The following is a 23270-nucleotide window of genomic DNA, read 5'->3' on the forward strand; positions in this document are numbered from 1 at the left end:
CTAAAAGTTCAACATTATGCACCGACTGCAAGGCTCGACGACTTTTAACATGACTCCAGAGGGAAATTTCCGCTCAACATGTCTTCTGATAGCCAAACGCGCCCTGTGAGACTCCATGAGGATATCCTCCCCCGTATGGAGGCATCGGTCAGGTGCGGCCGCCATGAGGATACCCCTCTCTGCATAGAACCATCTGTTAGGTTTATCAACGCTACACCCACCAGAACTCTGACAGCCATGAGTGGTGTCTAACGTGAGGCGCTCGAGCGATGTCGCGTTCTCAACAATGTGGCATGTCAACTCGACCAAGCTCTTTGCGGAACAGAAGCCGATGATTGTCACACTCTTTAGGTTGTTGTGACGCTGCTGTGGTGGCCACCTTAGGTGTGAGGAATCCTCGACAACTGAATCATGCTTCATTTAAGGCTGCCGCACCTACATAGAAAGCCAAGATGCTCGCATCAGCAGTTTCACAATGCACTAGGTATGCTAGCAAGGTTCAAGTAACTTACTTCCAAGATGAATGTCTCCAGGCAAGGAGAAGCTTCAAGAAAAGAAGCCAGAGAAAGGTAATCATAAGCTGGTGAAATAGCTTCATCTCCAATTAGAGAAATATGCAAGTACTGGAGGCAAAGGAATTTGCTAGGTAGCATTGGTGTACTGATCATCTGCATAAAGATATCAAGATTAATTATATTACTAGGTATGTCAGATATAATATGCAAATAGCTAGTCTATACTTATCTAAACTTTCAGAATATACCTCATTAGGTGAGGATATGGCAAGTGTTTCAACATTTGGCGCATAGGACAGAAGCTTAGTCCGAGCATGCAAGACAATGTTGGACTGACCAAATTCTAAACAATCCATTTCAACATTCTTTACTTGCAATGTATTTTCGAAGAAAATTGATACTAAGCTACCAGAGAAGTGAAAAATGGAGATATTTGAAGCATTGCAATCTATCACTTGCAGATTTTTGCATAAAGACACTGTCAGGAGCCTAAGCCGCTGCAGCAGACAAGGTATCTTCAGGCAAACTATCTCAGGGCAATTCAGGACTCCCAAAATGCTCCAATGCATCACAACTGTAAAGAAGGCCCTCTAGCTCATCGTCAGCAACCCGCACACTACTCAGATATAACCTTGTCAAGCTTCTCCAATGACCAAGCCCAGCTGTGGGACGAAAAGCAGAGATGCCTATGTCAAGATACCGAATTGATTTTTCACTCCCATTAAGTAAAGATGAGCATGGGAAATAGTTTTCTTCTTCCTCAGGAATATGAGGCAGAAAAAGGCTGAGTTCTTCGATTCCTGCTGTAACAGCAATACGAAGCCAACTACTGATATAACAAGAATCAACCTTGTCACAGCTAGAAAGTTCAATGATTAGTTCCTTCAAGCCAACGCCCGAGTGATTTTTCAGAATATTGTCAACTTCACTGATGAGATCTCCATTCAAACCTAGTGTTTCCTGACGTAAGTCAAGCTTGGGATAGCATCTCCATGATCTCCAAAATTTGTGTGATACACAAGCCAAGCGGGCAGCATCTCGTAGTGGCATTCGGGCATTAATACATCGACAGATATCCTGGATACAGAAGCACAACAGAATAGTAACTAGGGTTATAAAATAATTTATATATCGATCTGCACAAACTTGCAGTATTACACATTTACATAGTACAGAGGAAGGCCATGCACTGGGATGTAATCCCAAGAGAGAACGTGTGAATAGGCATATGGAAGTCCGCAAGAATAATTTGTGTGCGTTTGTGCCGGTCAACATTCAAATATCCATAGGATGATGCTATTCTATACGATGGGATACAGTCATCTACAACAAATGAGTAAGTATAGCAACAAAGCGAAAATAAAAAATGTACATTCTGGACAGGGTATAAATAGTAAATCCAAATTTTTTGAGCCAGTAAATAGATTTAGCAAGCCAGATAAAAAAAAGCCCTCCATCATATGGAATTCAAGCTTCCACTACTACTGGAAGCATAAAGCAATTGTCTAATGTGAACAGTTTCTTAGGGATAGACAATGGATTGCCATTCATCAAAGCCTGTATGCACTTCTGTCTTGGAGAAAACTCTTTACAGACTTACAGCTCAAGTGCTTAGCATTTTAGCAGTGTCATAGAATATTACACGGGCAATCAAAACTAGTACTCCCTCTGTAAACTAATATAAGATCGTTTAGATCTGTCGGGTGGTTGGTGCGACATATGCCAATGGGTGGCTTATCATTGTGGGAGCCAATAAAACATCGCCGGTGCCTGGAAACGGGATAAGGCGAAGACATGCACGCCGGCGGATCTTACCCAGCTTCAGGGCTCTCCGTGGAGGTAACACCCCTACTGCTGCTCTGCGGGGTCTCCGCATGGTCACTAGATTGACAAGTAGCTACAAGATGCTCCTTGAGCTGTTTGGTGAAAGGATGAAGAAGGGCAAGGCTTTCCTGCTCCTCCTCTCGTTGCCGTGTCTAAAACTATCCAAAGAGAGATTTCCCCTGCATGGGTGCCCTGGAGGGTTTATATAGGCCTTACCCCCAGGGGTACAATGGTAATCCGTTTGGGCATGGGCCCCAGCCGTCTGTGTCTACATGGCCGGCTTCTCCGCCGACCGATGGGCCCGCCGCCTGGTAGGCCCCGCCGGCTGCCGGCCTTCTGGTCGACAGGCTGGCCCCACCGCTATGGAGTCTTGTCGGAGGCTGGTTACTGTTGCCTTGCCTCTAGTGACGAGGGCTTTGTCGTGGTAAGCATGGCTACAGTGACGTCGCGGGGCGGCTCATCACTGTAGCCTTACCTCGTCTTATCTCCTTAATGAGGCACCTCCTTCGAGGGAGAGAGCCGGCCGGCTATTGGGAGCCAGCCGTACCCCAGGCCGACTGTGGGATGTCTGGCCGCCTTTCGGGTCTCCCTGACTGAGGGGGCCCGCCACCCACGGGTCGTACTGACTGCTCGCCGTGGGTGATGTCATGATCAACATGGCAACAGTGCCGCGCCGGACAGGTGATGGCTGCCCCGTACGACGCACTTTGGCCATGTGTGCTCCGGGATTCGGGGGTGGCAGGTTTCACTGTAGTCACGCCCCGTCTCGTCGCCGTTATGTGGGCACAGACTCTGAGGGCACGATCTTGGCCACCTGCTGAGGGGCCGGCTCCTTGGAGTCGGCCTTCTCATGGCCGGCTTCTTGGAGTCGGCCTTCTCGTGGTCTTGTTTCTCAAGGATTCCAGGGCTAGGCCGCCTTTCCGTAGCCGGCCTAAGAGGTGGCCAGCGGGGGGAAGGCGGCCCCACGTCTTGGACGCTTGGAGGCTTAATCGGCCTATAATTTTTCTGAAGAACCAGGGGAAGCCGGCTAGGCTACCCGTGGTTATTTACTCCGACAGTAGTCCCCGAAGCTGGTTGGGCTCCGAGGCAGAAAAAAGACGAGGAGCTCAGTCAGCTTCCTATATTGAGGATCCGGAAACTGGGAGCCGGCTTTGACTAGGCGTGCCGTCTTCTAGAGATTTTGAAGCTTGAAAGCGGGTACCAGTCGGCGCGCGAGTCAGGCTGCGAGCTGATCGTTCGTCGCCTGCGCGCCACGTGGCACCCTACGGCTGGAGGGGCCTGCCAGCCCACGCGCGCGACGGGATGCCGCCGTAGTCTGGGGCCCGCCACTACAGGGCCTCAGCCCACGTGCGGATCTTCTGCGGCCCGGATGGACCGCGCGCCCCCCAGCGGCGGTTTCCGCATGCCGTGAAGGCGCAATAATCGCGGGGCGCGGGGGAGTTGGTGCAGTTAATCCCACGTCCCCCCACGCGCTGCCTCCTCGGCTTCGCTGCACGAGGCTATAAGTAGGGGGAGAGGAGGGGAGCGCCAGACGCTCGCGCGCTCTCCCTCGCTCTGCCCCCTCCTTCTTCTTCCTCCTCTCCGCCGCCACAGCTACCCGTCGTCGCTCGGCCTTCCCGCCAATCTTCTTGGCTTGCCGTCGCTTCACCTTTCTTTCACCGCACCTTTCTCATCGTCGTGCCGTCCCCATGATGTTGTCGAGCTCCTGGGACGGCTCCAACGTCCACGACGACCACGTCGACTTCCTCCGCCGGACACGGCGGCTGCCGGGCGCGGATTTCGTGCGGGTCCGCCTTGCGCCGGAGAGGGAGATCTCGTCGGCGCCGGAGGAGGACGAGCGGGTAATGTTCCTACATGGCTTCGGCCTGCCGGCGAGCGGGTTCCTCCGCTCCTTCCTCGAATTTTATCATCTCCAGCCGCATCACCTTACTCCGAACGCGGTGATGCTGCTGTCGGCCTTTGTCACCGTGTGCGAGGGTTTTCTTGGTGTCCTCCCCACCCTCGAACTGTGGGGAGAATTCTTCCAGTGCAAGCTTGGCACTGTCGTCGCGGGCGTGCCCGCCCCATGCGGCGCCTTCATCACCATGCGGAGGACGAGCGATAACAACCCGTTTCCGCCCATCCCGCTGATCCAGTCGGTGAAGCTCTGGCAGAAATCCTACTTCTACGTGAAGAACATCGCTCCGCAAGGCGACTTCGTCAATCTGCCGGCTTACCTAGACGGCCCGCCGGCTGGGAGGCAGCCCTCATGGTCCTTCCGGGCCAGGTCGCTGTCTCAGGGTGGGGCCGCCTCCGTTGCACGGCTCCGGGTGATGATCTAGTCGGAGGGTTTGACTGGGTCTGACCTGGTGGTTGTCTTCGTGGAGAGCCGGGTGCTCCCGCTCCAGGGCCGACCTCATATGATCTGCCTGATGAGCGGCCGCTTCGACCCGTTCCGGCTAAGCACCAAGGAGATGCCTCACGCCGAGGTGTCTTACATGGTGAACTATATTTCCAACTGCAAGCTCACCGAGGAGTGGCAGTACGGCAAGGTGCCGTACTCTCGCGCCAATCCTCTGCCGGTGGTAAGTTTCTCTTCTTTTCTTCTTTCCTTGTCGCCGGGTTCATGATGGCCGACTCCTAACCAATCGCTTGTTTTTGGCAGAATCTCATGCTTCCACCGGCAACCGGTGCTGCGGGGGTGGAGCGCGAGTTCCTCCCCGACCGCACGATGGACGACATTGACGACCCGGACCTGGGGGCGGCCGCCATGGAAGAAGACGTCGCAGGGGAGGGCGGCGAGGCAGGCGGCTCTGGGCTCGGGGCCGCCTTCGAGGTTGGCCGGATGATGCTGAGGCCGAAGTTGTTCCGCGCCGTCAGCCGGCGCCCGATCATCAAGGCGCGGGCCCATCCGCCGTGCCGGCTCCTCAAGGCGGCGCGTAGAAACTCCGGGCCGCGTCGACCCACTTCGGCAGTCGGCCAAAAAAGCCCAAGAGTACCGCAGCGGCGACCAAGCGGGATGAGGCGGTCGAGAAGGCGGCCTGCTTTCGCAAGGTGGTGAAGCAGCCACAGTTGGTTTCAACATAAGTTTTATTTTTCTTATGCCTTTCTTTTCTTCTTCGGTTGATATCTTTCTAAGCCTTCTTCTTGACTTATCAAACAGGGCCCCACTTTCTCATGAACGGGCCCCTGCCGCCTCCGTGGTCGGACCCGCGGGAGGGTCCTCAAGCTCCCGCTGTGTGGATCCCCGTGCTGATCTCCTAGAGGCGATGGAGCGAAAGGCGCGGGAAGCGCGGGAGGAGCGGGAGGCAGATGAGCGGAGGGCGGCTCGGGAGCCGAGGGAGAAGTCGGCGGAGGCACGGGCCGACGCGGCTGCCAAGGCCCAGGCGGAGGCCACAGCCATGGAGGAGGAGGCGGAGGCCCAGCGGAACCAGTCTCCGCTGCTCGTCATCCCCCTTCAGGCCGCGGCACCCGACATTCCAGTGCCCCCGACGGAGGAGACCCGCCGCGGCCAGCCGGCGAAGGGGAAGGAGACGGAACCGACGCCGCCGGCTGGAAAGGGTTAAGGTAGCCGGCCCGACACGCCGCCCGTGCAGCCGGCTGGAGGTGAGCCGACTGTCGGGGCAGACCTTGTGGTCCTGTCGCCGTCCCGTCGGCGCGCGGAGAAGGCGACTTCCGCGCCAGATCCGCACAACGCCGCTGGCGCCGGCCCGTCGGCCCAGGACCTGGAAGCGGCTAGCGATAGCTCATCCGGGTGGATGCCGGGCGGCGGGACGGCCGTGCTGAACGTGGCGGCGCAGGACGTCCGGAGCCGGCTTCAGGCCCAAGCTACCGCGCTGAAGCAGTACACCCAAGAATTTCTCACGACGCGAACGGTGATTCGGGTGAGTCCTTCCGCTCTTCGTTGATTGCTTCTGATTTCTTCCATGGGGGCGCGTCAGCGCACCCACTGGGTGTAGTCCCCGAGTTCCGAGCCGGCTGCTGAGCAGGCAGCTTGGAACTTCTTGGTAGACTCTAATTGCCATCTTGTTCTTACTTGTATCACTTATCTTATCTGCAGGAGTATCATAACCTCCGCGCGACTGCCTTCAACTCCCAGGCCCAGGAGTTGAATCAGAAAACCACCGATCTGACCAAGAGCCGGAGTAAGTGCTTCATTTTTTTGTCTCAAGTGGGGGCGCGTCAGCGCACCCACTGGGTGTAGTCCCCGAGATTCGGGCCGACTGCTGAGCAGTCGGGTCGGATCTTTTCCTGGCAACTTCTTTCTTCATATCTGTGGGGGGCAATGCTGACTTGAGGAGCCAGCTGAGCGGAGCCAGACCGCCCTTCGCGCCAAGGAGGCCGAGTGCGCCGCCCTGGCTCAAGAGTGTGACCGCCTGGCCAAGAAGTTGGCCGACCAGGAGGAGATCCACAAGGCGGCCCTGAAGGCGGCGCAGGACAGTGAGGCCGCCCTCAAAGCCGAATATGAGACCGAGGCGGCGAACTGGGCCGAGGCCAGGCAGGCGCTGAGTCAAGGCTACAGGCGGGTAGAAGACTTAATCGACGGTGGGCCGCCTTCTTCATCGTTTCTTTGCCTGCCTCCTACTATCTGGTTCGTCTTTTGACTCTATGCTACTGCTTTCTTCTTTGTGCAGATTACTTTCCCGGTTACTCTACTGCCGCCACCGAAGCCATCGAGGCCTACCGCGACGCGCGACGGCAGGCGGGGGCTGAGGTCGCACCGGGTGCCAGCTGGTCACTTGAGGAGCAGCTTCTGGCGCTTCAAGCCCGCCTGCAGCCGACCCACCGCATGCTCCGCCGTCTTCAGCGCGCCGGGGCGCAAGTGCTGGCCGCCCTCTGGCTCGGCGAGGTGATCCCGCGCACCCCGAGTTGGACCGCCGACTGGCTGGAGGTCGCAGTCGGCCGATTCGAGGCTTGGAAGGCGTCAGCGGCCTGGTCCGGCGCTGGGCGGGCACTGGAGTTCGTCCGAGCTTGGTATCCTGGGCTGAACTTGGACTAGCTGAGCACATGGCGGCAGGAGGCTGACGAGGAGCTGGAGGCGGTGCGGCCGGCTATCATCCAGCGCGCCTCGGCGATCGCCGAGTACACCGACACAAACGCCTTTGCCCCTAAGGTGGATGACGCTGGCGTCGCTTAGCCGAGGAGTGGTTCGGGCTGAACCCGGCAGAAGGTGAGGACTCGGCGGAGGAGATTGCCTCCAGTGATGAGGGTGAAGGGGAAGAGGGGGAGGATGGTGAAGACGCTGAGCCGGACGGTGAAGTGACCAGCCCGCCTCAGCCTGATCGTGCCTCTAGCAACGATGTCAAGACTCACCAGCCGGTCACTCCTCCAGCCGGCACTGCCGACCCCACAAACCTGCCCAACTCGCCCGTTGTTCCACTAGCTTGATTCGCCGTCCGTGCTTTCCTGCTTGTTACTCTTTTGAACAATCTTTAAATTTGCACAGTTCCACCCACTGGGGGTGTATTCAGACTATGTTGAATGCTGGCCTTTCGAAGGTCTTTTGTGTAAATATTATGCATGTGTTTGGCTTCCATTCATGTTTGCTTTCCATCCTTTTGGCTTTTTCCTTTGCCGCCTTTCCTTGGCCGCCGCCTTCCCAGCCGGACAGCTGCTCTGCAGTCTGTGGCTGGAGAAGGACTTGGTTGTTTTGGGAAGGCAAGTACTCGAGCTTTCTTAGATTGCAGCAAGGTGAATGGGAAGCCGGCCAGCCGGCTGCTCTGGTAGCCGGCTGGCGGGGTGGGAGGCCGGCTCGCGTTATATAAGTTCGTTGGTCCGTAGCCGTTTTTCGTGTGGGCATCCTTTCCTTCCCTTGGCTCCTGCTAGTCGGACAGTCGATTCTTCGAGCTGCGACTTTTGGCAAGAGGGGGCTTGGGTGCCGGCACACTACTTGTCTGACTGCAGGCAGAACTTTATATATAACTTAAGGCGGCGAGTCCCGGGGCTGACTGGTCAGGCCTGGTGCCGGACGAAAAAACAAATGTAGTAACATATTCATAGGCATGATACCCATCATCCATAGATAAAAGAGGGTAGTCCCCGAGTGCTCCTCGGGGGACCCTTTGTCTCGTACTTAGTACAAAAGTTAGCGTGATACATACTGCTTTTTAATTGTAAAATCTTCGGAGGAGATTGGCGTTCCATGGTCGTTCCGACTCCTTGCCGGAATCATCTCTCTTGCGTGCCTTCGGCTTCTGCGCGTCGATTAGGTAGTAGGAGTCATTGCCTAGATCTTTGTTGATGACGAAGGGGCCCTCCCAAGGGGCCGAGAGCTTGTGCTGGCCGGTTGTTCGCTGGATCAGCCGGAGCACAAGATCGCCCTCTTGGAAGGATCTTGGCTTGACTTTCCGGTTGTGGTAGTGGTGCAGACCCTGCTGATAGATGGCGGACTGGCTGAGGGCTAACAGCCGGCCGTCTTCCAGCAGGTCGATGCCGTCTTCACGTGCTTCCTTGGCCTCCGCCTCCGTGTACATGGTGACCCGAGGTGAGTCGAACTCGATGTCAGTTGGGATGACCGCCTTGGCGCCATATACAAGGAAGAAAGGGGTGAAGCTGGTTGACTTGTTTGGGGTAGTGCGCAAGCTCCAGAGGACGGCCGGCAGCTCGTCGAGCCAACAGCCGGCCGAACGCTCTAGTGGCATGACCAGTCGGGGCTTGATGCCGGAGAGGATGAGGCCGTTTGCTCACTCGACCTGGCCGTTTGACTGCGGGTGGGCGACGGATGCTAGGTCCAGCCGGATGCCGTGTGTTGCGCAGAAATGTGCCAGCGCTCCCTTTGCAAAATTTGTACCATTGTCGGTGATGATGCTGTGCGGTATGCCATACCGGGTTGTGATATCTGCGATGAACGTTACAGCAGTCGGCCCATTCAGCTTCTTGATCGGCTTTGCTTCGATCCACTTGGTAAATTTGTCCACAGCGACGAGTAGATGTGTCATGCCGCCGCGTGCCGTCTTGAATGGGCCCACCATGTCCAGCCCCCGGACGGCAAAAGGCCAGGTGAGGGGGATGGTCTTGAGTCGGCCACCGCCTGTTGTGTCGATGCCATCCCCGGGCCGACTGCAGTAGCCCCCGGGCCGAGTTCCGAAGTCCCCGAGCCGGGTGTGACTACGGCAGTCCCCGGGCCGCCTGTCGAAGTCCCCGAGCCGCCTGCTTGGTTCCCCAAGCCGGATCTAACTGCTTCGGGGTCAGGCGGCACGAAGATAGAATCAGATTCTGGAGACGGCTTGAGAAGGCGGTGGAGAGAAACACCGGCTGGTATAGATTGCCGGGTGGAGCCTACTCGTGCCAGGGCATCTGCTTGCATGTTGTCGGCGCGTGGTACATGAAGGAACTCGCATCCTTCAAAATATCCACTGATTTGCTGAACGAGGAAGCGGTAGCTCGCCATATTCGCGCCCTTGGCGTCCCAGTCGCCAGATGACTACTGGACCACCAAATCCGAGTTGCCATAGCACAGGATCCGGCGGATGCCGAGCTCCTTGGCTAGCCGGAGCCCGTGTATGAGCACCTCGTACTCGGCCACATTGTTGGAGGCGGCAAAATGAATTTGCAATGTGTACTTGAGCTTGTCGCCCTTGGGGGAGGTGAGGATGATGCCGGCTCCCAAGCTAGTGTGCATCTTGGACCCATCAAAGTGCATCCGTCAATGAGTGGAGTCGGGGGTCGGTGGCAGGTACTGGGTTTCGGCCCAGTCGACGAGGAAGTCTGCCAGTGCTTGGGATTTAATGGCGGTGCGGGGCTGGTAGAAGATCGTGTAAGGAGCCAACTCAATGGCCCATTTTGCCACTCGGTCGGATGCATCCTGGCTGCCTATGATCTCGGCGAGCGGGGCAGTACATACGACCGTGATGGGGTGCTCTTGGAAGTCAGCCTTCCCAGCCGACTCCAGGTCCGCAGCCAGCTCGCCGGAGACGTGGAGTTGGTTGAGGAGGCTGACGAGGTGGCTTTCGGGGCAGCCGGTGCCCGCGTCGGATGCGGGCTCGTTAGAGATGCGAGCCTAGCCAAGAAGATCAGCGAGGCAACTCGCCGCGCATGCGTCAGCGACGCCTTGCAGCGCGTCGGGGCAAGCGCCATCGGGCGAGCCGGGCTGGCTACGCACGCTGGGGAGGAAGAGGGTTCCCGTCCAGAGCAAGTCTCCGGACGATGGTGCACCTGGCCCCACGGTGGGCGCCAAATGTCGGGTGGTTGGTGCAACATATGCCAACGGGTGGCTTATCATTGTGGGAGCCAATAAAACATCGCCGGTGCCTGGAAACGGGATAAGGCGAAGACATGCACGCCGGTGGATCTTACCCAGCTTCAGGGCTCTCCGTGGAGATAACACCCCTACTGCTGCTCCGCGGGGTCTCCGCATGGTCACTAGATTGACAAGTATCTACAAGAGGCTCCTTGAGCTGTTTGGTGAAAGGATGAAGAAGGGCAAGGCTTTCCTGCTCCTCCTCTCGTTGCCGTGTCTAAAACTATCCAAAGAGAGATCTCCCCTGCATGGGTGCCCTGGGGGGTTTATATAGGCCTACACCCCAGTGGTACAATGGTAATCCGTCTGGGCGCGGGCCCCAGCCGTCTGTGTCTATGCTGGCCAGCTTCTCCGCCGACCGATGGGCCCGCCGCCTGGTAGGCCCCGCCGGCTGCTGGCCTTCTGGTCGACAGGCTGGCCCCATCGCTCGGGAGTCTTGTCGGAGGCTGGTTACTGTTGCCTTGCCTCTGGTGACGAGGGCTTTGTCATGATAAGCATGGCTACAGTGCCGTTGCAGGGCGGCTCATCACTGTAGCCTTACCTCGTCTTATCTCCTTAATGAGGCACCTCCTTCGAGGGAGAGAGCCGGCCGGCTATTGGGAGCCGGCCGTACCCCAGGCCGACTGCGGGAAGCCTGGCCGCCTTTGGGGTCTCCCTGACTGAGGGGGCCCGCCACCCACGGGTCATACTAACTGCTCACCGTGGGTGATGTCATGATCAACATGGCAACAGTGCTGCGCCGGACAGGTGATGGCCGCCCCGTATGACACACTGTGGCCATGCGTGCTCCGGGATTCGGGGGTGGCAGGCTTCACTATAGCCACGCCCCGTCTCGTCGCCGTTATGTGGGCGCAGACTTTGAGGGCACGATCTTGGCCGCCTGCTGAGGAGCCGACTCCTTGGAGTCGGCCTTCTCATGGCCGGCTTCTTGGAGCCGGCCTTCTCGTGGTCTTGTTTCTCAAGGATTTCAGGGCTGGGCCGCCTTTCCGCAACCAGCCTGAGAGGTGGCCAGCTGGGGGAAGGCGGCCCCACGTCTTGGACGCTTGGAGGCTCAATCGGCCTATAATTTTTCTGAAGAACCAGGGGAAGCCGGCTAGGCTACCCGTGGTTATTTACTCCGACAAGATCACTAGAAGTGATCTAAACAATCTTATATTAGTTTACAGAGGGAGTAGTTCTTAACATAACCATTCTTCGTGTTTATTTGGCAAACAAACACCGACCAGCATTTCCCTGCAATCCAGACTGATGCACCTCTAGCACACACAATGGTGATTTGCTTGGAATATACTCCCTCTGTCCCATAATTGATGTCAAAAACGCTCTTATATTATGGGACGAAGAGAGTTGATCAGTAGTTTATACCTCGGGAAGGTCACCCAATGATGATATCACTTCGACACAGTCACTTTGAGAATCGTCGTCTTGCTGCCAGGGTGAGCCCTTTGGATTGCAGATTGGAGCAATCGATCCACCTGGGATACATCAGTAACCATCACTGATGACAGTAGAGAAAACAATGGGATACAATTCACAAGAAAACTGACATACATGATTGCTAATGGTCTAGAAATATACAAAGAATCTCAAAATTATGAATGTCTTTTGCAAATCTGGTACACGGACATAGCGCCCGCTATCCACAGTTCGCTACGTCGACCCCAACTAGGACACATCTAGATGTGCCCTAGTTATTGCACATCTAAGTGACTTATCTAACGTCAAAAGGAAAAAAATACACACACAAATCTCCATGTAAGATCAATGACATAGAACTTAGATGTGCAATACTTATTATACATCTAGATATGCTTAAGCAAAACTGGTATTTAAAACCATGCATACATCGTGTTCCGACCACTGATAACAGTACTAATAGAAAATAGTGGGATGCGGATTCACAAGTAATAAACTAACATACATCCAGTTCGTTACCGTCGCCTCTACCAATCCCCAATCGCCTCCCCCCTCCCCACCCGAAAAAGACAATTGGGCCCAGAATAAACGTTGCTGCGGACTTATACATAAGTGAATCAGCTTGCAACTATGCTGAGACTGATATCAGTTTTTAACCCCATTGAACAGATCTAATAGGTTAAGGAGGTTAAAGGGGGTGAATAAATGAGCAAACCCTGAAACAAATTTACGAATGGTCCAGAAATGGAGGAGGGGGCAGGGGGTGTACGGTCTGGGGTTTCCCCCGTCAGCGGCGGAGGATTCTGCATCTGCATGTAAGATTGCCGGAAATGGGGACGACGGCGAGCTCTTTTTAGGTCCTGTCGTCCGACGACACAATGCCAGCGCCAGTGCCTTGGTGTGGTTGTTTCTTTCCTTGAGAAGGCCAACGCTAGATTTTTCTTCCCAAAAACTTAAACGCGCAGCTGCACTATCTGGCGGAACCGAGCACATATGCAAGCTGTCTGATGATTGCGCACCTTCTAGGCGACAAAACTGCTAAGAAAACGGCCTCCTTCCTCCTCGTGATGTACCTGGCATTGTCGGATGGTGGATGGTCACTAAGGATTACCTTCATGCATGTGCTGATGTCATTTCACAATATTCCGTCTCATTTAAAAAAAGGTATAACTTTTGAACCGAGTGTCAAAATGAAAATCCGTTTTCACCATTAGGTTTCTCGCGACGAGATCTTCAAAACTAGATCTCATATGTATATGTTTCGATAAATTTTTTTGAAGCAACTTTGGTTCTAGTTGAGGCAATTTTAGTACTAAACAGAAGCAACTTCCTTGCATCATGTGTACTAGTGAATTTACCTATCAAGTATATCGTAGACAACATAAAAACCATGTGGGACAAATTTTCATTGTATGTAGGCAACTGAGCATCATTCGTAGGCAACTTTATAGTATTGTAGGCAACTTAGTTTTCAAGGTAGGCCAACAGTATCCTAAGGGGGCTACCATGACTAGCTAGTAGCTTAACATCATCCTTAGTTGCATACAACTTAGCTTCATACATAGGCGGCTTTGGACCTAAGTTGCTACGCTACTTAGTTTTAAAAGCAACTATGATGCTAGATGAGGCAACTTTAATGCTAAACAGAAGCAACTCCACTACTAAAAATAATTAATTAGCAACAATAAGCAACTAACTAATAATACAGAACAACTACCAAACTGAGGTAGATAATATCACATCACCTTTATGAGCAACTTTCCTTCCACAAGAGGCAACTCTAGTGCTAAAAGCGGGCAACGTCACTACCTTGTGTGTCCTAGTTAATTTTGTCTAACATTCTCCTAACTTCCTTATCGGTACTTCTAAGTTGCCTATTGTTCATGCTCATATGTCGTTGTTTCTAAATTGCCTATAATACTATGATGTCGGCTACCGATGATGCTCTTGTGTCCGCTATATATTACTAGTTATGGTAGGCAACATGATGATGAATCTCGGCCACTTTAGAATGTTTGTAGGCAACTTAGAAAAACAATGATAAACAACTTCATAATATTCTAGGCAACTATTTTAACAAAATTAGGCAACTGAGCAGCAATTATAGGCAACTAATTACTAGTAGCAAGCAACTAGGCATCAATTATATGCAATTTATAGCATTTATATGCAATTGAACATCAACTATTTGCAACTAACCATCAATAATAGGCAATTGAAAAGTTGGAATAATGTTAGCAAAACCACCGCCACTAGAGAGCTTCGGTCACCGCCTCAGGCCCCCACTCCTCTTCCCTATCTGGCGGCCTCGTCGGCGGTAATAGGGGTGGGGACCCCTTCGTCTCATTTTATATTTCTTAGATATTTGCTTCTCCGACGATATCTACGAGGTGGTGGCAACGACGATGTGTTGGAATAGGGTCTCTCCCTACCACGACGACATCCGATCCTGCGCTAACGAAGAGCCTATGAGAGTTTGTGTCCCTAGATCTGTTGGTTCACTTCAGATCTTGGCAACTCATGTGTCTTTCAAGGAGAGTTTTTGGTTGGCTATTGGTGTGGCGACTTCGACATCTTTTTAACCATTGTTCCTTGTCTTGGCCTGGTTTCTCCAACCCTCTATGCTGCTGGTGATGGATTGCAAATCTGTTCTGCATAGGGTGATGCTCTAGTCGATGCTCTTCAACAATTTATAGATCTCGTCTCAAGGGGGCAACTAGCCACTAGTGCAGATGGCATGCCAAAATTGGCCTTGCTGGCGTAGGGCTTCAACACCATCAATATGGCGCCAGTGATAATTTTTACTGGTGGCGTTGGGGCAAACAACAACAGTATTGTGGATACCGATGGCGTGCCACGTGTCCAACGATAGCAATATGTTCAAATTATCTATGATGTTACATGTTTGCCAACTCCAGCACTTTGATTTTTCACTAATAAAAGAATATATGCAGCAATTTAAACCTACTCCATATCTGTAGCAATTTGGGTGTGGCTTGAACCAAACACCCATGTCATAACCTAAGTCCAACTCATAACAACTCAAAATTATCGACACATACAAATTTGGCAGTTTCTACACATAACAACCCAAAACCAAACACATTCAAATTTGGCAGTTCCTACACATACAAATTATCTACCACTGCCATACAAACACATGGCACTTCCTAGCACTGCCATACAAATTGTCGGTCTATTCAAACTCCTAATTTTGCCGACTCAGTCAAACTAATTTTGCCTACTCACTTCATTGCAGAATGGAAAACCTAGCGATGAAAATCAAATCAGGAGGGGACGAACTCACTGGTGATTTTGTACAAAGGAGAAAGAAGGTGGAGGGGATGAACTCACCAATGATTTGTAGTCAATGTCGTGCCAAACCGAAACCCTAGCAACCCATTGATACTTTCGTCGTCACCGAAAGCTTAGCAATGCAAATCAAAACAAATGGGGTCAAGAGATAGGGCAGCGAGAGAGGGAGTTGTAGATGTTTACCTCGGCACTGGAGCCCACCGGAAATGGCCGCCGGAATCGAGAGAGGCCGAGAGAGAGAGAGAGCCCGAGCAGAGAGGAAGAGCGAGCGAGGTAGAGCGAGGGGGGCATTGCCACTTGCCACCTTGGGTTTGTCCCACTGCCTCCTCCAACGCATTTTTGGGCTTGGCCCAACACGTAATTTTAAAAAAATCTTACTTTAATAAAAGTAACACAATATTTGAACTTTACTAAAAACAAATTAAAGACTCAAAATAATATTAGTACTTTAATAAAATTACTTTAGTAAAAACAACTAAAAGACCAAATATATTTAAAAAATAATGCAAAAGAATGTGCAAATGTACAAAGAATATTATTAATTTCATAAATATAAGTCCTAGATTTCTCGCCAAAATATTTAATAAATACTTAAACATATTTTAATCAATTAAGAATAAATAAAAGTGAATAAAAGTAGTTCAAAAATAGACCCTGTGTCATATAGTGCTGATGTGGCAAAACATGACAAGCCACAACTAAATATAATAGTGTTGGTGTTCCCTGTTATGCGATATCACCACTATATAACGCCTTATACCAACTGTGTCATGTAGGGTTTTGGAACGCTAGACCACAAACAAATGTCATTCAACTATTTTCCAACGCCAGCCCTATGATCTTAGTAATGTCGTACCAAAAATGCCAACGCCACCAATATTTGGAAATACAGTGGTGGCGTTGATTGAAAATGAGGCTCACCACTATATCACGCCTTGTACCAACTGTGATTGCACAAACAAATGGCATTCAACTATTTTCCAACGCCAACCCTATGATCTTAGTAATGTCGTACCAAAAATGCCAATGCCACCAATATTTGGAAAATATAGTGGTGGCGTTGATTGAAAATGAGGCACCACCAACAAAAGTTGTCGCTAGCCATTTTTCCACTAGTGGGCTATTGCGGTCCTCAAAGCCAGGTACGACGAGCATTTTCGGAGGTGTCTCTTTTCTTTTTTGTTGGTTCAGTGCAATTTTTAATCTTTGACGGGTGGTGTACCTATTGAGGGAGTCTGGGATGAGGGGGTCCTCGGGCATCTGGGCTGTGTAATGTGGGCCGGATTGGTGGGTCATGAAGATACAAGATAGAAGGCTTCGCCCCGGTTCGGATGGGACTCTCCTTGGCGTGGAATGCAAGCTTGGAGTTCGGATATGAAGATTCCTTTCTCTATAAAATGACTCTGTACAACCCTAGCCCCCTTCGGTGTCTATATAAACCGGAGGGTTTAGTCCGTAGAGGCGATCATAATCATATAGGCTAGACATCTAGGGTTTAGCCATTACGATCTCGAGGTAGATCAACTCTTGTAACCCCTATACTCATCAAAGTCAATCAAGCAGGAAGTAGGGTATTACCTCCATCAAGAGGGCCCAAACTTGGGTAAGCATCGTGTCCCTTGCCTCCTGTTACCCTCAATCCTTAGACGCATAGTTCGGGACCCCCTACCCGAGATCTGTCAGTTTTGACACCGATATTGGTGCTTTCAGTGAGAGTTCCTCTGTGCTATCGACAAAGGATTCGATGGCTCGTTCGATCATCCACAATGATGCTGTTTCGGGGGAAATCCCCCTGGCCAAATTTTCGTATTTGGCGGCTTCACACTGTGTGCCAACTCGATTGGCCACCTCGAGTAGATTGACGACTATGCCCCTAGTCATTAGATTAGTTTCGGGAACCTAAACTATGTCGCTAATATCCGAGGAGATTTGATCTTCGAAGGGTTTGCGACCCCGATTGCCACTCTGGCCTTAGATACGAAGCAGACCGTCAGGTCCGAAAACGGGAGTTTAGAGCCCGCCGGACTCTCTGCAATTATGGATCTTGCCTCTAGAGATCCGGAGGATATGGCATCATCGGCTAACCCAAAGACAAGCCGAACCCTCCTTACTACTGAAGCACTGGACACTCTGCCGGACTCTAAGTCTGAATTCTTGAGGTCCGTGTCAAGCAGGCGCTGCTAGGAGTCTCCAACTCCAGACAGCTCCATAGACCCTCGTTTCTCTGGCCAACCTTCGCCTTTAAGCGAAGCTCTGGACTTAATGCGATCACTCACCATTACGGAAGGATCACTTTCGAATTACGCCCGGCCTGGACTAGGGGCTGAGAGCGGGGAATTTTACGTCCCACCCACCACCCACTTCATAGCCATTGTCGAAGATCTAACTGACATGCTGGACTACGCCTCTGAAGACATCGGCGGCATGGACGACGATGCCGAAGACGAACAAGGCCAAGACCCTCCGTTTACCGGACGTTGGACGGCCACCTCCGCATACGACGTATACATGGTGGATACACCTAAAGAGGATGATGACGAAGACAAGAAGGATCTGGTCGAGGATAAGCTTGTCGAAGCACCTCCAAAGTGTTGATGTCAGCGACGCCGTTCAAAATCGCGTCGCAAAAAAGATAGCAATACCGGCACCGAAGACAATAACACTCCGGAGAACGCCGAAGACCCTGAAGCTCTTGTCGAGCCAACATCCAAACATGATGATTGAGAGGATGGGCAAGTTAATCCTGATGATCCAGTCGAGAACGAGGACTCGGAGGATAGCAATTACCTACCGATCTCCGAAGAGGATGCAAGCCTCAACGACGAAGACTTCATCATGCCAGAGGAACCCCTCGAACAAGAGCGCTTCAAGCGCCAGCTAATCGCCACTGCAAGAAGCCTGAAAAAGAAGCAGCAACAGCTTCAAGCTGATCAGGATTTGCTCAACGACAGATGGACTAGCATCCTAGAAGCCAAGGAATACGGCCTCGCGCGCCCAACAAAGAGTTACCCAAATCGCAAGCTACTACCACAATTTAACGACGAGGCCCTGGAGCCCATACCGCCAATGCGTGATGCTGCTAACAGACCCGACCGAGCATCACGTGGCCGGGATAGAGCGGCAACTCAAGCCGACCACTAGCCCGCACCACCTCGCCGCAAAGGCAGAGAAACAGCGGCCCCGGGATACACCTATGACCTACGACAGGACCTGGATAGTAGAGCTGGTTAGACCAGATCAATCTATGGATCCAGGGGGCGTGCTCCAACGCGCGAGGACGGACATCATACTTGGTGTGACAGACACAACTTCACACGGGCCGAAAACCGCATACGGCCTCCGTTCGAACTACGCCGCGATGTCGCCCGGTACAGAGGCGCCGCACACCCCCTATGCTTCACTGACGAAGTAATGGAACATCAGTTCCCAGAAGGGTTTAAACCCGTCAACATTGAATCATACGACAGTACGACAGATCCCGCAGTCTGGATAGAAGATTTTATTCTCTATATTCACATGGTTCGCGGTGATGATCTACATGCCATCAAATATCTCCCCTTAAAGCTTGAGGGACCAGCACGACACTGGTTAAACAGCCTCCCAGAAAATTCTATTGGCACCTGGGAAGACTTGGAAGATGCCTTTAGAGACAACTTCCATGGTACCTATATACGGCCACCGGACGCCGATGACCTCAGTCCCATAGTCCAGCAACCCAGAGAGTCAGCCCGGAAACTCTGGACAAGGTTCTTAATTAAAAAGAACCAAATCGTCGACTGTCTGGATGCCGAAGCCCTAGCGGCCTTTAAACATAGCATCCCTGGCGAATGGCTCGCCCGACACCTCGGCCAAGAGAAGCCAAAGTCCATGGCAGCCCTTACTACACTCATGACACGCTTTTGCATGGGAGAGGATAGTTGGTTAGCCCGTAGAAACAACGACACCAATGACCCTGGTACTTCTGAAACCAGAAACGACAACGGCGGGCCCCTACGCAACAAACACAAGCATCGAAGTACCAATGATAATACCGAAGACACGACGGTCAAAGCCGGATTCAGCGGCTCTAAATCCGGTCAACGGAAGAGGCCATTCAGAAAGAATAAAGATGGTTCATCTAGCCTGGACCGAATACTCGATCGACCTTGCTAGATCCATGGCACCCCCGACAAGCCTGCCAACCATACCAAAAGAAGTTGTTGGGTCAAACAGGCCAGTAAGCTGAACACCGAACATAAGGAGAAGGGGCCGCCCAGCAAGGACGACGATGAGGAGCCTCACCCACCGAATACAGGGGGACATAAGAAATTTCCCCCCAAAGTCAAAACGGTGAATATGATATATGCTACTCACATCCCCAAGAGGGAGCACAAGCGCGCTCTAAGGGACGTCTATGCGGTAGAGCCAGCCACCCCAAAATTCAACCCATGGTGAGCCTGCCCGATCACTTTCAATCGCAGAGACCATCCGACTAGTATCCGTCACGGAGGTTCGGCCGCATTGGTCCTCAACCCAATTATCGACAGATTCCACCTCACGCGAGTTCTCATGGATGGCGGCAGCAGCCTTAACCTACTCTATCAGGACACGGTGTGCAAAATGGGTATCGACCCGTCAAGAATCAAACCCACCAAAACTACCTTTAAAGGAATAATTCCTGGTGTAGAGGCCCGCTGCACGGGCTCAATCACATTGGAAGTCGTCTTCGGCTCGCCAGACAACTTCCGAAGCGAAGACTTGATCTTCGACATCATCCCCTTCCGCAGTGGCTATCATGCACTGCTTGGACGAACCACGTTCGCTCGCTTCAATGCGATCCCGCATTATGCATACCTCAAACTGAAGATGCCCGGACCACGTGGTGTTATAACAGTCAATGGAAACATGGAGCGCTCCCTCTGTACTAAGGAGCACACCGTGGCACTTGCAGCGGAAGTCCAGGGCGGCCTTATTACGCCAAATACTACATTGGCAGTTAAGCCCCCAGACATTGTTAAACACGTCCGGACTAGCCTGCAGAGCGATAGTCCAGCTCGTCCGGAGCTCGATTAGCAGTTCGGCCTCCATCCTAGCCCCAACTGAATTGCGGCATGTGTACCACGCGTACATAACTACGCACTAAAGATACCATGGGCAAAGATGGAGGCATATTAAAGATAAAATCCACAATACGGCTTGACCCTATGTGGACCCTCTTATTATTTTTTTCCTTATTTTTATTTTTGTAGGTCTCATACAAACCACGTCATCTTTTGATGATACCAAGGGCACCTTTTCTAGTCCCTTTATGAAAACCCGATCATTGATCCTCTTGAAGGATCACACACCAAGGAGCAAAGCGGCGCAACACTGCGGCAGAATATCTAAAGGATCTTTAAAGATCGCATCTTCCTTTCTCCGAACCTCACAACTTTCCCTTGTGCCGGGCATGTGAAATAGCCTCAATGCTGATCGCATTAGTTGTACAAATATGTTTTGACGTATCAATCAGACTATAATGAAAACAGTTTTTTCGCCCAACCTATTTGGTACTGTCTTATCTATTAATATGTACTCCCTCTTTTTCGTCTGATTTTCATGTACACCTCGGTACGACTCCAGCCATGTACATCTCTTAAAATAAAAGTCCGAACACCTTTTTAGTAGAATTCGACATCCTGAATATAGCATTATATGCAACGGCTCCGAATCATGTCTTTGGTCAATAGTTGGGTTGCCCGGCTCCTGTGTTTACTGCCTTATGTTCCGCTCGTTCGGCTAGGGTAGTAAAGGGAGAACTACTGCGATTGTGTTTCCGGTTAATCCGGATAAACACCTCAGTAGAGAAAGCCGAAAACTGACTTCATGATGCGGTGAGAGCTGGTCAGCTATTCGGTGACTAAGTATAAATCTCTTGCGAATTTTTCCACACTATGCGAAGGACCGGTCTCCACCCGATCAGGCGTCTACAGCACCCAAGCTCGGATAATCGAACAATACCAGGGGCTGTGCCTATAACCTCATTGTCAAACTCCTATGGCTAAGTGAGAGAAATAAAGTCACATAGTCTGATTGCCTGGTTTCCTGCACTAACACCTCCTTCAAGGACCACGCTGGTTGGGTCAAGTGTGTCTATGTGCCATTCCGAACACCCCCGTACTACCTACGTGGGGGCTGAAGCCGACGACTGGCTAACTCTTAGATATTGTAAACAGCCGCATAGGAGGAGAAGAATTAAAGGTAAAACAAGCAAAATATTATACATAAGTCTTGTTTCACAATACAAAGTTCGGGCAGCACGGATACATTCATTCAAAAATAATGTCCTTCAAACATTGGCCCTCTACAATGCGGGAACCTTCAAAGACTTCATCAAAATACCGCTCCGGCGTGCGGTGCTCCTTGCCTGCGGGCGGTCCCTCGGTTGCCAGCTTGACGGCGTTTATCTTTGCCCACTGTACCTTGACACGGGCGAAGGCCATCCGGGCACCTTCGATACAGACCGACCGCTTTATGGCATCCAGCCGGGGGCAGGCACTGGCTAGCCGCTTCACGAGCTCGAAGTAGCTGCTGGGTATGGGCTCGGTGGGCCTACGAGAGTCCTGGATTAAGGGGTCCTCGGGCGTCCTGCCTGTGTGGCATGGGCCAGACTATTGTGCCATGAAGATACAAGATAGAAGAATTCTTCCCGTGTCCGGTTGGGACTCTCCACTGCGTGGAAGGCAAGCTAGGCGTCCGGATGAATTATTTCCTTTCTCAGTAACCGACTTTGTATAACCCTGGGCCCCTCCGGTGTCTATATAAACTGGACGGTTTAGTCCATAGGGACAATCATAATCGTACAGGCTAAACTTCTAGGGTTTAGCTACAACGATCTCGTGGTAGATCAACTCTTGTAATCTTCATCCTCATCAATATCAATCAAGCAGGACGTAGGGTATTACCTCCATCAAGAGGGCCCAAACCTGGGTAAAACATCATGTCCCCTGCCTCTTGTTACCATCAACATTAGACGCACAGTTCGGAACCCCCTACCCGAGATCTGCTGGTTTTGACACCAACATTGGTGCTTTCATTGAGAGTTCCTCTGTGACGTCGAAGACAAGATCGATAGCTCGCGTTGTTATCAAGGACAGTATCACCTCCGGAGGAGCCCTGGCTTCAGGCCAAACCCTCCGGCTGGGCGGCTTTACCATGACCGCCCGCCCGGTCGTTAAGCCGACGATGACTTCTCGGGTCATCGAAAATTGCCTCCGTGTTGACTCCAAATACTCCAAACGGATGGATCCAATGGAGTTGTTGTCTTTAAATGAACTCCTGGATCGCATCGCCGCCTTGGGGGTCGCTACAGACTACGATCGGATTGGGCTTAAACCCGATCAGAGAGAAATCAAATCTCGACCGACCACCCATCAGATAGCGGCAGTAGAGGAGCAAATCAACAACTCTTCCTCTATATTGAGGACGAACTATGTTCGGATTTCCGAACTCAAAGAGTCGGATACCCGTCCGCGGAACAACACGCCCTGTCCTACGAACCTAGAATCGGACGGTGGACCTGAAAAATCGGTTGATATCCCGTAGCCCGAACTAGTAAGCTCGGAAGTTTCTCAAACTTCGAATCCCAAATTGGGCCAGGGTTCGGATTTAAAGCCACCCACGCACCCAGATATGTGTGATCTCATGTACATACATCAACAGTCTCAGGAAACAGTCCATCACTTTTGGGCCAGATTCCTCCTTGTCAAAGACAAGATTAAAGATTGTCGCGACGAAGACGTGATCGCAGTATTCTGGAATAATTGCACGGACGAAGGAATCCTCAACGCCATCAACCACCGTCGCGTATTACACTTCGCTGACTTGGCAACCATAGTACAGAAGTACTGTGCAATGGAAAGCGCCTGGAAAACTCAGGCAGCTCGCTGGAAACCACCGGTTTCCACTCAACCCCTCTTCCGGGCAAAAAGGATGCACCTTCGCAGGGTGCCCGACCCAATAGT

General features: G+C 51.9%; 1 pseudogene; it reads right to left on the reverse strand.

The window, feature by feature from the left end:
• Positions 1–420: 420 nt before the first annotated feature.
• On the reverse strand, positions 421–21749 carry LOC125507170 (annotated as a pseudogene).
• Between the last annotated feature and the right edge of the window lie 1521 nt (positions 21750–23270).

The sequence above is a fragment of the Triticum urartu genome, chromosome 5 (assembly GCF_003073215.2).
Source record: "Triticum urartu cultivar G1812 chromosome 5, Tu2.1, whole genome shotgun sequence".
Classification (NCBI taxonomy): domain Eukaryota; kingdom Viridiplantae; phylum Streptophyta; class Magnoliopsida; order Poales; family Poaceae; genus Triticum; species Triticum urartu.